This window comes from Heptranchias perlo, chromosome 4 (genome assembly GCF_035084215.1).
Source record: "Heptranchias perlo isolate sHepPer1 chromosome 4, sHepPer1.hap1, whole genome shotgun sequence".
In the NCBI taxonomy this organism is placed as follows: Eukaryota; Metazoa; Chordata; class Chondrichthyes; order Hexanchiformes; family Hexanchidae; genus Heptranchias; species Heptranchias perlo.
In genome coordinates this window covers 39,454,053-39,470,664 of record NC_090328.1, presented here as the reverse complement: position 1 = coordinate 39,470,664, position 16,612 = coordinate 39,454,053, and positions in this window count along the sequence as shown.

The window sequence follows — 16,612 nt, the reverse complement described above, 5'->3', positions numbered from 1 at the left end:
GTGTCCTTTCACTGGATCTGCTTGGGACCTCTGACTGGATCAGACCCGTGCAATTGCACGATCCTAACTTTTGAAGTGCACTCACTGTTATATAGGTAGACACAATAGCCAATTTGTGCATAGCAAGATCCCACAAGCAGCAAATGAATGAATTAAGAGTTAATCTGTTTTTGATTATATTGGATGAAAACACTGGAAGAACACCCTGCTCATCTTTCAACAGTGCAAAGGGATTTTAACCTACCAAAAATCCCTTCTTTCATCTTCTTCCTCCTTTAAATATGTAACAGAAAAAGACAGCATTTAAATCCTCAAATGTTAACATTTGGTTCAATGTTGAATATTGCACAAATTTCAACTGTCAGCTGCCTTTCCAGTTGTATAAATGATCTAAATATCTTTGCAAATTCTTAGTTACATCCTTGGTTTTTGCTGCTTTCCTTATTTTAGTCTCATCTGCAAATTTCTCTATCTATCTATAGGTTTACGAATCCACTTCATCTAAGTAAAATAAATGAGAGGTTGAAGCCCTGATCCTTGCAGAACTACACTCAAGACTTCTTCACCCCCTGCTCCCACTCTGTGTTACAAAGCACCCCTTACTTGTACCCTGTTTCCTGTCCTTTTATCAAATTTATATCGATCGCTTGGCTTCCCATAGCTTTCAGCTTAATTGGAAGTCTTCCATGCAGAACCTTATCAAAGCCTTCTAAAAATAATTCTATTGTCGTGAATTGTACAATCTACTTTATCTGTAATGTCCTTCAAGAAGCCAAGGATGTTTTTCAGACATGATCTTCCCCTTCTAAAGTCACAGACTTGTACAAACAGCTAACCCATGTATGTAGTGTACCATGTTATTTTGACATTGTTTCGACTTCCTTGTGTTATTTCAACCTGTATGCAGTGATGTAACGGTATGATATTTAAAACCACCCGAGGAGACAAAGAAAACTTGGTGGGCATTCTGTAAGGAACTTACTGCAACCAAGATTAATTGTTAGACCTGGGTTACACCAAAGCGAATAAATAGGTATAGACTAGACTAGGAATGCAGAAGCCTGGACTAATAATCCATGTAAAGATGTGAGTTCAAATCTTACCATTGCAGTTTGAGAATTTGAATTCAGTCTAAAAAAAATCTGAAAATAAAAAACTGGTATAAAAAAAAAGTGACCATGAAGCTATTAGATTGTTGTAAAAACCCAGCAAGTTCACTAATGTCCATTAGAAAAAGAAACTTACCTGATCTGGCCTATAAGTAACCCAGTCCCACACCAGAGTGGTTGACTCTTAACTGCCCTCTGACGTGGTCTATCAAGCCACTTAGTTCTATCAAATTGCAACTGCAGTGGTTCAAGAAGGAGGCCTGGCACCACCTTTTTAGGGCAATCAGGGATGGGCAATAAATGAAGCCTTATTGGTGATGTCTAGAATGAATAACAAAATTGGCTATTTCTGGTTAGGGAACTTTTGCACCGAACTCTAGCAGTCTTTAGCAGATGTGGTAAAATTGGTTCCTGGTTACAGCAATAAAAAAATTGTCTCAACAACATATTTTTGCATTCTCATTTTAGTGAAAAGACTCACTGCTCTGATGCCTATGTATCTATATGGAAGTGAGAGTGTAATTTCGGAAACCACTATTGTTGATGAAATTCAGTGAAGTGATAGATAAACCTGATAAAAAGCTGAACTGAGATTCCAAAGAATTATGCTTTCATCAATATGCAAAATAAAATGTTAGAACAATACAGTTTACTGGTGTTCTGTAGAGACACACACTGGTATTCTGTTCAATCAATCCAAATGTAAAAACAGACAGGTTAGTAGATTGGGCAGATAGATGTCAGATGAAAGTTAATATGAGGTGACACATCGACATTAAATAGTAAAATGTTAAAAGGAATAGAGAAGCAGAGAGATTTAGGCGTTCAAATTCACAAATATTTAAAAGTGTGAGCCAGTAAGGTCTCTGTCCTGAATAGAAAGCTGCAGGAATTCCCTCTGGGTGAAGGGGCAGGTGGTAGTTTCATCCGCCACCTTGCAGTCTGATGTAAGAAAAGGAGGCAGGGCTAATGGAATCAATAAATTAGAGCAGCATAAGTGCGGCCTACAGTACTGTTCCAAGCTGAGGTCATGTTCTGGAACACTCCAAAACAGAAATTTTGGCCCCAGTAAAATAGATCCTCTTATAAAGGGGTGGATTTCAACTTTTAACAGATGTTGCAGCCCACCAGTTACTCCTGCAAGCGGCTGTCCAGCACTTGCATCGTCTGTAACCCCACCTAGCATGTGCCTAAAAGGTGCTGAGGCTGGTGCAGGTGCATGCTGGGAATATTAAAATTGCCTGACCCGCAAAACTCCGATGGGGTCAGGATCATTTCCATCAGTAGGGCAGGCAGGTGGTAGGATCAGCTGCCAGGGCTATCCCGGAGAGACAGAGAGATGGGAGGGAAGCTTGCAGGTTCGTCTGGACTATATGCAGCTTGTCTGTATAATGGTTTGAGAGCGCAGACACACAAGCAAGAAACATGATCAGGCACCTTCAAAAGCTACAGAAGAACAGTGACAGTGACTAGTACCACTAAGCCAAAAGCTCACTCACTTATCCTGCATACCTCTCTCATTTCCTCTACCTTCTGCTCCTGCTCTGCCTCCATCATATATGGGAATGCCCAAGTGAACCCAAGTTAAGGACGCCATGACAAACGGTTGGGAAGCAAAGATGATTTTTCCAATCGCTCCAGTCAAAGTTGATATTTCAGAGATGGTGGCCAATTAAAGCCCATGAGCTCAACCACTTCCTGGTTTGTGCAGGCAGCTTACCCCTCTTTTCTACAGATTTAAATAAAGTCGGGTGCAATTCTGGCTTAAAAGGTACAATTTTCAAGACAACAGGCATTGTCTCCATTATCCTATCATTTCCAAACATGCTTTTCCACTTTGGTGGGGAGGGGTTCTCTTCTGCCATCACCCTATTCCCCCAGAATTTAGCGTGTAATTTCTAATGGGTGTAACTCTGGTGTATCTGACTGGCACCCCAGATTCCAGTTCCCTATTCAGGAACTACCCCACTTTAGCCCCCCACCTCCAAAAAATAGTGGCATTTTGGGCCTGGTTTAGAACTGTAAACTGTAAAAAGAGAACACTCCCGTGCATGCAGTATTAACAAACTGAGAAATAACTGTGTGTGAAACAGAAAGGGCTGGGAGAGAGGAGAGAACAAATACAAATCCAGAAACTCCGGGGGAGGAAGCAATGTTAAAATAAAACAATTGACAGAATGCAGAGAAGCTAGTGATTTTACAGCTTTATGGGCTCAATCTTTTGGAGACCTTTAACAAATTTTGCCATTTCATGATTTAAAATAATTCAGTTAGGATTACCGCATACATAAGAAATGGAGCTTTGTGAATCTGAAATTTAGCTAGTTGTATACAAAGATTAACACGAAATTGCTTCATGTGACATTCTTCCAAACTGAAAATGACAAATTATCTCACCAAGCACTTCATTTTGCAGGATAGTCAAATTAGTGAAGGTAAATAGGCTCAGCTGATTCTAAAACTATTTAATGCAAGAGTGTGAGATAGATAAGTGCTTAATTGTTTGATTCTCATCGCTACAAAATGAATAAAGTAGACCAATAATTGGATCAAATAAAAACCTGAATATAATAACTATAGTGGATAGACACAGGCAAAATTAATTATAATTAATTGAAATTATAAATGTCAATCATGTTCTTTAGTTTAACTGTATCATACATCGGTATGTATTCATCTGAGACACAGGGTAATTCAGCCTTGTCCCACATGGGTATGCAATCATCCAATCACTGGGAGGGGATGATCCAGTTTTATCATGTTTGAGTTTGTATTCATTCAATAACTGGGAAGGAGGAGGGGGTAATCCAGTTTCATCATGTAGATATACACTAACAATAACACAAACAACAACAACTTGCAATTATATAGCGCCTTTAACATAGAAAAACATCCCGAGGTACTTTATAGAGGTGTATTTAGATACAAATTGAAATTGATACAAAGCAGGAGATAATATGAAGGGTGGATTTTAAGGAGGATCCAAAAGGAGAGGAGGAAGGTGAAGAGTTTAAAGGAGAGGATTCCAGAGTCCAGACAACGGAAGATATGGCCACAAATGGTGGAGCAAGGGGAGAGGGATTCATAAGCTACCAAAGTCAGAGGAATGTTGAGTTTCGAGGGTGTGTCAAGTTGGAGAATGTTGCAAAGATAGAGAGGACTGAGGCCATGAAGGGATTTGAACACAAGGATGAGAATTTTAAGTTGGTAACATTGGGGGGCTAAGAGTTGATGTCGCCAAATGAGGACGGGGTAATGGGTGAGCAGGACTTGGTAAAGGATAGGATACGGACTGCAAAGTTTTGGATGAGCTGAAGTTTATAGAGTTGGAGAATGTGAACCAGCCAGGAGAGCATTGGAATAGTTGAGTCTGGAGGTGAGAAAGGCATGGATAAGGGTTTTATCAGCAGAATGGCTGAGGTGAAGGTGCAGGTGAGCGATGTTACAGAGATGAAAGTAGGCCGTCTTTGTGATGGGATGGATATGAGATACGAAGTTCATCTCGGGATGCTCAGTCGTTGAGTATATTCAAGACTGAGATCGATAGATTTTTGGACACTAGGGGAATCAATGGACATGGGGATGCACTGCAGCAACTCGCCAAGGCTTCTTCGACAGCACCTCCCAAACCCGTGACCTCTACGACCTAGAAGGACAAGGGCAGTAGGCACATGGGAACAACACCACCTGCACGTTCCCCTCCAAGTCACACACCATCCCGACTTGGAAATATATCACCGTTCCTTCATTGTCGCTGGGTCAAAATCCTGGAACTCCCTTCCTAACAGCACTGTGGGAGAACCGTCACCATACGGACTGCAGCGGTTCAAGAAGGCGGCTCACCACCACCTTCTCAAGGGCAATTAGGGATGGGCAATAAATGCTGGCCTCGCCAGCGACGCCCATATCCCGTGAATGAATAAAAAAAAAACATGGGGATAGGGCAGGAAAGTGGAGTTGAGGTAGAAGATCAGCCATGATCTTATTGAATGGTGGAGCAGGCTCGAGGGGCCTTATGGCCTACTCCTACTCCTATTTCTTATGTTCTTATGTAATACCCTTGGCTAGCAAAAATCTATTGATCTCAGATTTAAAATTATTAATTGAGCTAGCATCTTGTGGGAGAGAGTTCCACACTCCTACCACCTTTTGCATGAAGAAGTGTTTCCTAACTTCTCTCCTGAATGGCCTGGCTCTGATTTTAAGGTTATGTCCCCTTGCAATAGACACCCCCCCACCAGCAGAAAAAGTTTCTCTCTATCTACCCTATCAATTCCTTTCAAAATCCTAAAACCCTCAATCAAATCACCCCTGCTGAAGAAAATGCCAACGAGTAAAGAAAAGTCAGTTTTAAGACATTAAGACATATTAATTAAAGAATCAATTACTGCCATAAGGAGGGATGATATATTAGCAGGTTCCTCAAATGAGGCCATATGGGTGGAGCTTAAAAACAAAAAGGGGGCAAGCACTTTGATGGGAGTGTACTATAGGCCCCCAAACAGTCAGGGGGAGATAGAGGAACAGATATGTAGGCAAATCTCAGAAAATTGTGCAAATAATAGGGTAATAATAGTGGGGGATTTCAACTTCCCCAATATTAACTGGGATACTCAGAGTGTAAAAGGCTTAGAGGGTACAAAATTCTTAACGTGCATCCAGGAGAGCTTTTTGAGTCAGCATGTAGAAAGTCCTACAAGAGAGGGGGCGGTACTGGACCTAATTCTAGGGAATGTGGCTGGCCAAGTGGAAGAAGTGCTAGTAGGTGAGCACTTTGGTGAGAGTGACCATAATTCGGTGAGATTTAAGGTGGTCATGGAAAAGGATAGGGCCGGAAATAAAGGTTCTAAATTGGGGGAAGGCCGATTTTAATAGGATAAGGCAGGATCTGGCCAAAATGGACTGGGATCAGCTGCTTGTAGGAAAATCCGCAGCGGAGCAATGGGAGTCTTTCAGAAGGGAGATTGAGACCATACAATGGCAACATGTTCCCGTAAAGGTCAAGGGTGGTTCCAAGAACTCCAGGGAACCTTGGATGTCAGGGGATATACGAGAATGGATTAGGAAAAAAAGGAGGGCTTTTGGCAGATACAAAAGGCTAAAGACGGAGGAAGCCCTAGAGGAGTACAAAAAGTGCAGGGGGATACTTAAAAAAGAAATTAGGAGATCAAGGAGGGGCCATGAAATAACACTGGCGAGCAAAATAAAGGAAAATCCTAAGATGTTTTATAAGTATATTAAGGGTAAGAGGATGACTAGGGAAAAAATAGGGCCCATTAGGGACAAAAATGGCAATCTGTGTGTGGAGCCGGCAGATGTAGGAGGGGTTCTAAATGAATTTTTTGTATCTGTTTTCACTATGGAGAAGGACGATGTAGACATAGAAATACGGCAGGGGGACTGTGATATACTCGAACATATTAACATCGAGCGGGAGGAGGTATTGGCGGTTTTAGCATGCCTAAAAATGGATAAATCCCCAGGCCCGGACGAAATGTATCCCAGGCTACTGTGTGAGGCAAAGGAGGAGATTGCGGGGGCTCTGACACATATATTCAGAACCTCTCTGGCCACAGGGGATGTGCCAGAGGACTGGAGAACCGCTAATGTAGTACCATTATTCAAGAAGGGGAGTAGGGAAAAACCGGGGAACTACAGGCCAGTGAGCCTAACATCAGTGGTAGGAAAATTATTGGAAAAAATTCTGAAGGACAAAATTAGTCTCCACTTGGAGAAGCAAGGATTAATCAGGGATAGTCAACATGGCTTTGTCAAGGGAAGATCATGTGTGACTAATTTGATTGAATTTTTTGAGGGGGTGACTAGGCGTGTGGATGAGGGTAACGCAGTGGATGTGGTATACATGGATTTCAGTAAGGCCTTCGATAAAGTCCCCCACAGGAGACTAGTCAAGAAGGTACGAGCCCATGGAATCCAGGGTGCCTTGGCACTTTGGATACAAAACTGGCTTAGTGGCAGAAGGCAGAGGGTGATGGTCGAAGGTTGTTTTTGTGACTGGAAGCCTGTGGCCAGTGGGGTACCACAGGGATCGGTGCTGGGTCCCTTGCTGTTTGTGGTCTACATTAATGACTTGGATATGAATGTAAAAGGTATGATCAGTAAGTTCGCTGATGATACAAAAATTGGTAGGGTGGTAAATAGCGAGGAGGATAGCCTCAGTCTGCAGGACGATATAGATGGGTTGGTCAGATGGGCGGAACAGTGGCAAATGGAATTTAACCCGGAAAAGTGCGAGGTGATGCACTTTGGAGGGACTAACAAGGCAAGGGAATACACAATGAATGGGAGGACCCTAGGCAAGACAGAGGGTCAGAGGGATCTTGGTGTGCAAGTTCACAGATCCCTGAAGGCGGCGGAACAGGTAGATAAGGTGGTAAAGAAGGCATATGGGATACTTGCCTTTATTAGCCGAGGCATAGAATATAAGAGCAAGGAGGTTATGATGGAGCTGTATAAAACACTGGTTAGGCCACAGCTGGAGTACTGTGTGCAGTTCTGGTCGCCACACTACAGGAAGGATGTGATCGCTTTGGAGAGGGTGCAGAGGAGATTCACCAGGATGTTACCAGGGCTGGAACGCTTCAGCTATGAAGAGAGACTGGGAAGATTGGGTTTGTTTTCCTTGGAGCAGAGGAGGCTGAGGGGGGACATGATTGAGGTGTACAAAATTATGAGGGGCACAGATAGGATGGATACTAAGGAGCTTTTTCCCTTAGTTGAGGGTTCTATAACAAGGGGACATAGATTCAAGGTAAAAGGCGGGAGGTTTAGAGGGGATTTGAGAAAGAACTTTTTCACCCAGAGAGTGGTTGGAGTCTGGAACTCACTGCCTGAAAGGGTTGTGGAGGCAGGAACCCTCACAACATTCAAGAAGCATTTGGATGAGCACTTGAAATGCCATAGCATACAAGGCTACGGACCAAATGCTGGAATATGGGATTAGAGTAGACAGGGCTTGATGGCCTGCGCGGACATGATGGGCCGAAGGGCCTCTATCCGTGCTGTATAACTCTATGACTCTATGACTCTATAGAAAGCAGTTTCTTCATGGGGACAATCCTCAATCTCACAGTCATTGGTCTCAGTCAAAAAAGATTGAAAAATGAGAATCCATATCAAAATGAACCGTTACATCATTGATAGCTGTCTGCACTGTTCTACACTGTTGGGTTGTACACATGGCAACTTAAAAAACTAGCCAAAGCTGACCACCAGCTTCAAAAAAGCTGACAAAGCCCCCAAAAAGCTGTAACTTCAAAACAGCCCTATCATTAGGCCTACAACACATAGTTACACTGAAAGAGCAGTGGGTTATGGCTTTATTATAATTTAAGCTGCAGCTGTACCAAACATTCCATCACTTGTATTGTTGCAGATTGTGATCAAAATTTCAGGGATTGTCATTCATTTCGTTCGAGGAATTGCAGGCTATTGTGGACAGGTATTGGTAATCTTTGTTGCTAAAACTGATGTTTTAAAATGGCTTATACAATTGTTAGTGACATGGAGCAATGTTCCCCTCTCCTTAGTTCATACTGGCCATCTTTTCCTCACCTCTGCGTTCACCCTGGCATTTCTCTCTCTTCTACCACTCTAGTTCACAGAGACACTCTTCTCCCTCCCCCCTCACAGTTAATGGAAGCAATCCATCTGATTTGTCCCTCAAACCCTGCTCCTGATTCCTACCTGTTGCTGCTGCTTTGCTTGGGGATTGCACATGTGGGCAGATATTCCTCACCTTATTAAACTATCATGAGATCAAAAGTCCCACCGCCACCCCCCCCACCCACCCCCGCTCCGCTCCCAACCACCATCTTCAGCCTCAGGTTTCAATAAAGATGTAATAATTCAATACGGACAAATAGGTCACTTTTCTTTGACATCGCTTCTGGTCACCATTTTTGCTTCCTTCAGCGGGCAGCAGAGTTCAAGCCCCGGCATCAGAAGCATCAGGTAGGAGCCGGGAATGATGGGAAAGGCTGTTGCTGAGAGCAGAATGGCACCATTACAACTGAGCTGTGGTGGCTTATATGCGAAGTGCAAGAAGTTTGAATCGGCGTTAACTTTTATCCGCAAATACCCATGAGCGACACCGGGTGCCAAACTCTGACCATCTGTGGGTAATTTTCACCATCACGGTCTGGGCGGTAACCTGGCGAAGCAGATTGCCTGCCCATTGGTCAATGGAATGAAATCCAACGGGTTCTACAATGGGTGGGTGAAACATTTCCCAGATTACCGGCCAGAAGGTAAAAGTGGAAATGACCCCACTCTGTGTAAAAGTTGGGTAGTTGGCATAGTTTTAAAGTGCAGTTTCTTTTTCAAAGGTTACACAGCAATTCCCATAGTCGACTATGATCCAGGTGTTATATTTTTATCAATGCTTTGCTGTGCATAGAGCTGCATGATCCTGAGAATTAACAATTATTCTTATTTTTAATGACCTGTTTCTTGACGTACTACCATACTACTCTCTTCAGAATTTAAAAAACATTTTTTTTTATTCGTTCATGGGATGTGGGCGTCGCTGACGAGGCCAGCATTTATTGCCCATCCCTAATTGCCCTCGAGAAGGTGGTGGTGAGCCGCCTTCTTGAACCGCTGCAGTCCGTGTGGTGACGGTTCTCCCACAGTGCTGTTAGGAAGGGAGTTCCAGGATTTTGACCCAGCGACAATGAAGGAACGGCGATATATATCCAAGTCGGGATGGTGTGTGACTTGGAGGGGAACGTGCAGGTGGTGTTGTTCCCATGCGCCTGCTGCTCTTGTCCTTCTAGGTGGTAGAGGTCACGGGTTTGGGAGGTGCTGTCGAAGAAGCCTTGGCGAGTTGCTGCAGTGCATCCTGTGGATGGTGCACACTGCAGGCACAGTGCGCCGGTAGTGAATGTTTAGGGTGGTGGATGGGGTGCCAATCAAGCGGGCTGCTTTATCTTGGATGGTGTCGAGCTTCTTGAGTGTTGTTGGAGCTGCACTCATCCAGGCAAGTGGAGAGTATTCCATCACACTCCTGACTTGTGCCTTGTAGATGGTGGAAAGGCTTTGGGGAGTCAGGAGGTGAGTCACTCGCCGCAGAATACCCAGCCTCTGACCTGCTCTCGTAGCCACAGTATTTATATGGCTGGTCCAGTTCAGTTTCTGGTCAATGGTGACCCCCAGGATGTTGATGGTGGGGGATTCGGCGATGGTAATGCCGTTGAATGTCAAGGGGAGGTGGTTAGACTCTCTCTTGTTGGAGATGGTCATTGCCTGGCACTTATCTGGCTCGAATGTTACTTGCCACTTATGAGCCCAAGCCTGGATGTTGTCCAGGTCTTGTTGCATGCGGGCTCAGACTGCTTCATTATCTGAGGGGTTGCGAATGGAACTGAACACTGTGCAGTCATCAGCGAACATCCCCATTTCTGACCTTATGATGGAGGGAAGGTCATTGATGAAGCAGCTGAAGATGGTTGGGCCTAGGACACTGCCCTGAGGAACTCCTGCAGCAATGCCCTGGGGCTGAGATGATTGGCCTCCAACAACCACTACCATCTTCCTTTGTGCTAGGTATGACTCCAGCCACTGGAGAGTTTTCCCCCTGATTCCCATGGACTTCAATTTTACTTGGGCTCCTTGGTGCCACACTCGGTCAAATGCTGCCTTGATGTCAAGGGCAGTCACTCTCACCTCACCTCTGGAATTCAGCTCTTTTGTCCATGTTTGGACCAAGGCTGTAATGAGGTCTGGAGCCGAGTGGTCCTGGCGGAACCCAAACTGAGCATCGGTGAGCAGGTTATTGGTGAGTAAGTGCCGCTTGATAGCACTGTCGACAACACCTTCCATCACTTTGCTGATGATTGAGAGTAGACTGATGGGGCGGTAATTGGCTGGATTGGATTTGTCCTGCTTTTTGTGGACAGGACATACCTGGGCAATTTTCCACATTGTCGGGTAGATGCCAGTGTTGTAGCTGTACTGAAACAGCTTGGCTAGAGGCGCAGCTAGTTCTGGAGCACAAGTCTTCAGCACTACAGCTGGGATGTTGTCGGGGCCCATAGCCTTTGCTGTATCCAGTGCACTCAGCCGTTTCTTGATATCACGTGGAGTGAATCGAATTGGCCGAAGACTGGCTTCCGTGGTGGTGGGGATATCGGGAGGAGGCTGAGATGGATCATCCACTCGGCACTTCTGGCTGAAGATGGTTGCAAACGCTTCAGCCTTGTCTTTTGCACTCACGTGCTGGACTCCGCCATCATTAAGAATGGGGATGTTTGCAGAGCCTCCTCCTCCCGTTAGTTGTTTAATTGTCCACCACCATTCACGACTGGATGTGGCAGGACTGCAGAGCTTTGATCTGATCCGTTGGTTGTTGAATCGCTTAGCTTCAGAATTGGTGGAATATTAAACTTAGGCCAGAGATTTTACAGGCCAAAATAACATAAAGAGAGATTTTCCACTTCAGCAATCCTGACAGAGTGCAGATAGGGAAATAGTGCACCCTCTGCCTGTGATTTTTTCAATTAATTTTGATGCAAGTAGAAACTCTCCCCTTAAAACATGTATTTATAGTTCCACAAGGAAAAGGAGCATAAATGAATTCCGCAACTTCTAAACAAGTACAAATCTTAAACGTAGATGCAATGACCGATAGTCTATAATGGTTTAATTACTAATTTCAATGATGTCTCCTGAAGTACTGAGAAACTCTTTTGAAAATAAATACAGTCAGTGGAGTGTAAAATTGGGCAGGTGTGAAAAGGGCATCAGACCTGAACCCGCCCCATCCTGTATTGCTTTGTCCCCGCCAGGCCGGTTTAGATTAAAATCGGGGCTAAAGTGTGAACTGCTTCTGTGTACATAGCCGGAATTTTCTTGAGCAAGATAAGGGGCTGCCTATTGTGCTTTTCTGGTAACAAGTAAATGAAGCCAAGCTTGCAGATGGAAACTTATCTTAAACTTTTGTAGATTGTGTTCGATCTTTTTGCTGTAGGAATTCGTAGGAAGTTAGGTTATATTTGGGGCTTTATATCAGAACATTAATTTTTATTTTTAATTCTCTCCAATTTTCTTCCACAATGCTGTTCCCCTCATCCTTCCCCCCTTTCCTCTGTTTTCTCTTCCTCTCCTCTCCTGAATGTGCTGAATCCATGCTAGTGTACAATTCCATGGATGACAGTTACTTTCTGGCACATTGCCCAAGTGGTCATTATTGGCATATAAGCCTTTATAGTGTGCACTGTGTGCAGTGAAACTGCAGAGCCAGATCCTGTCCTTACCTGACATTTACATATGTGGATTCTTCAGCCATATCAAGGTAAGATTGCCTTCGCCTTTATAGATGGGTAGTGGTATATGAAATGGTCCTACTTGATCATTTAAGATTCAAATATTCCTGTCTTGTATGCCTCCTCTGATCCTCCTCCTCATTCAGAATCTGTATATAGAATAGAGTGCCCAGAGGGATACCCATAGCACCTACATAGGCAGCACACAGTGACAGTTCCCTGGGGAAACAGGCACAGTTAATAGATGGGGTACAGGCTTTAGAAGCACTGAGTAAGTTTAATTTTAAGAACACAGAAAAACGGCAAAGAAACACTTAAATCAGTGCAAAGAAGCAAAGCAGCTACCTGTGACAATCATAGAAGTTTACAACATGGAAACAGGCCCTTCGGCCCAACATGTCCATGTCGCCCAGTTTATACCACTAAGCTAGTCCCAATTGCCTGCACTTGGCCCATATCCCTCTATACCCATCTTACCCATGTAACTGTCCAAATGCTTTTTAAAAGACAAAATTGTACCCGCCTCTACTACTGCCTCTGGCAGCTCATTCCAGACACTCACCACCCTTTGAGTGAAAAAATTGCCCCTCTGGACCCTTTTGTATCTCTCCCCTCTCACCTTAAATCTATGCCCCCTCATTATAGGCTCCCCTACCTTTGGGAAAAGATTTTGACTATCTACCTTATCTATGCCCCTCATTATTTTATAGACTTCTATAAGATCACCCCTGAACCTCCTACTCTCCAGGGAAAAAAGTCTCAGTCTATCCAACCTCTCCCTATAAGTCAAACCATCAAGTCCCGGTAGCATCCTAGTAAATCGTTTCTGCACTCTTTCTAGTTTAATAATATCCTTTCTATAATAGGGTGACCAGAACTGTACACAGTATTCCAAGTGTGGCCTTACTAATGTCTTGTACAACTTCAACAAGACATCCCAACTCCTGTATTCAATTTTCTGACCAATGAAACCAAGCATGCTGAATGCCTTCTTCACCACCCTATCCACCTGTGACTCCACTTTCAAGGAGCTATGAACCTGTACTCCTAAATCTCTTTGTTCTATAACTCTCCCCAATGCCCTACCATTAACGGAGTAGGTCCTGGCCCGATTCGATCTACCAAAATGCATCACCTCACATTTATCTAAATTAAACTCCATCTGCCATTCATCGGCCCACTGGCCCAATTTATCAAGATCCCGTTGCAATCCTAGATAATCTTCTTCACTGTCCACAATGCCACCAATCTTGGTGTCATCTGCAAACTTACTAACCATGCCTCCTAAATTCTCATCCAAATCATTAATATAAATAACAAATAACAGTGGACCCAGCACCGATCCCTGAGGCACACCGCTGGTCACAGGCCTCCAGGGCTGGAGCGCTTCAGCTATGAAGAGAGACTGGGAAGATTGGGTTTGTTTTCCTTGGAGCAGAGGAGGCTGAGGGGGGACATGATTGAGGTGTACAAAATTATGAGGGGCATAGATAGGATGGATACTAAGGAGCTTTTTCCCTTCGTTGAGGGTTCTATAACAAGGGGACATAGATTCAAGGTAAAAGGCGGGAGGTTTAGAGGGGATTTGAGAAAGAACTTTTTCACCCAGAGGGTGGTTGGAGTCTGGAACTCACTGCCTGAAAGGGTTGTGGAGGCAGGAACCCTCACAACATTCAAGAAGCATTTGGATGAGCACTTGAAATGCCATAGCATACAAGGCTACGGACCAAATGCTGGAATATGGGATTAGAGTAGACAGGGCTGATGGCCGGCGCGGACACGATGGGCCGAAGGGCCACTATCCATGCTGTATGACTCTATGACTCTATAACCCTCTACAACCACCCTCTGTCTTCTGTCGTCAATCCAATTTTGTATCCAATTGGCTACCTCACCTTGGATCCCGTGAGATTTAACCTTATGTAACAACCTACCATGCGGTACCTTGTCAAAGGCTTTGCTGAAGTCCATGTAGACCACGTCTACTGCACAGCCCTCATCTATCAAAAACAATTCCATTTTAAGAGAAGGCACCCAATATGGTGACCATGCTTCCCATGCATCACCCATTGTATGTGGGTGAGAGGCACTTGGAATTCTTTTCAAGCACTCTGAACATATTATGGGGCTATGACCTCATTTGTTTTTTTTTGGGAGGCGTGGGGGAGGTCTTGATGAGCCTAGCTTACAACTGGTGCACAGGCTTGAGGAGTCACAGTTGTTTCCAGAGTTTCCAGTGTTATTAGGTCTGATGTGCAACGGGTGCTGAGCAAGGGTCAAACCTCATCACCCATTATTACAGGACACAGCTATGGGTGCTAAACCTCACATCACTGGCCCCATGTGTGATGGAACTCTTGAAAGAAGCAGACTTAGTTTTATTTTTGCAATGTCAGTAACCATTTCACATTCTTTTTTAAAGTTTTTAAGTTTCTCCAAAACTTTTATTAATATGAATTTGTGGAATTATTTTTTTGGGGTACCATTATTAGTCACTTATTATGGTAAGTTTGGTTTTAAACATCTGGAACAAAATTGAAGTTATTGCATGCTAAGTCATTGGAAAAAGAACTCCTTTTCATGTGCCCTCTTTTTTCACCTGTTCCTGTTTTGATGAAGTCCTGTGAACGAAACATTTGCATGAGAATAGGAGCACTTGAAAAAAGAGGGCACATGAAAAGATGTTCTTGCACTACCAACAATTTTGGCAATCAAATTGTCTAAGTGAAAGTAACAGAGTCCCATGGTAGGCAATTGAAGGTAATGTTTATCAAGAGGTTGGTTTGGGTGTGCCTCAAATCCAATATTTCCTGTTTGAAGTTGCACAAGATGAAATAAGGAATGACAAGAGATAATCAAGCGCATAAAAGAAAACAAAGAATATAGTGCCTCTCATGTCCTCAGGATGCCCCACAGTGCTTCACAACCAATGAAACGATCTTGAAGTGTAGTCACTGTTGTAATTTAGGCAAGCACAGCAGCCAGTTTGTGCACAGCAATGTCCTACAAACAGTAATGAGATAAATGACCAATGAATCTGTTTTTGACAGAAAGATAATTGTTGGCCAGAACACCAGGAGAACTTCCCTGCTCTTCTTCAAATAGCGTCATAGAACCTTAATGTTTCATCCTCTTACAATGCAACACTCCCTCAGTACTGCACTGAAGTGTCAGCCTAAATTTGGTGCTTAAGTCCCTGGAGTGCAACTTCAGCCAACAACTTCCTGACTCAGAGCTGAGAGGACTGGGCCAAACTGACAACTGCCATTATGTCACCAACTATATCTGCAGATCTTGACACATCTACCTGCCAATGACTGAGGTGAACTACCTCCATAGGTTCTAGGTCAGCAGTGAGCCAGTTGCAGAGCTTTGCCATCTGCTACAAGGAAAACCTGCAACATAGGCACAGCACTGCTAGTGGTGGGCAATATCAACTCCATCCTCAACCTTTCTGCCTCTGGCTCATCCCAGATGCCACACATGTATCAACCAGTTGAGTGTTGCATCAGTAGTATGGCCAGTACTTTCATCTGCTTTCGTACTGAAGAGCAACAGGAGAATAACAAGGCTGCTCATTTTCACTGCACTGTTGCATTTCACAAATTGCACAGGGCACTGATGGCAATGATGTGGTTATTTGTCCTGCTTCTCCTCTGCTACCATTACATGCCTTTCCTCACCTTTGCACAGTGACTCAAGCTCATTGTTCTCAAGCTCATTAACCAACCACTGGGATGTGTGTAGCTGTGATGGTGCTTGCGATGATTGGTGAGAGGTAAGCAGGGTGCTGTTAGGCACTCTTTTGTCCTGGTCCACTAGTAATGCTGACAGGCTGCTGTTCTACACCTACAATGACAGAAAGATGACAGAAAGATGACTAATGTAACATTGTTTTCTCCAAGAGATACCTTCCAACAGTACTTGCGTTAGATGATATTAACTGTGCCTGTGTAGTTGTGTACATGTCTGTGAGGAGGACTTGAGAAAGGAGCAAAATAGCTTGGATAGGCCTCATAGATTCACCTTCTCTTAACTGCCTCAACTTTCTTATAAGTAAAGTTGTCTAGGGTGGCCTTCTCCCAGGAGTCAAGGTCTGGAGCATACCTTTAAAGTGGCCCATCAGGACATGTCCCTTTAAGGGCTAGTTACAAGCAATATCTGCCCTTCTACCTTTGGTGACCTTCCAGTGCCAGGCCCAATGTGGGACAGGAGTTT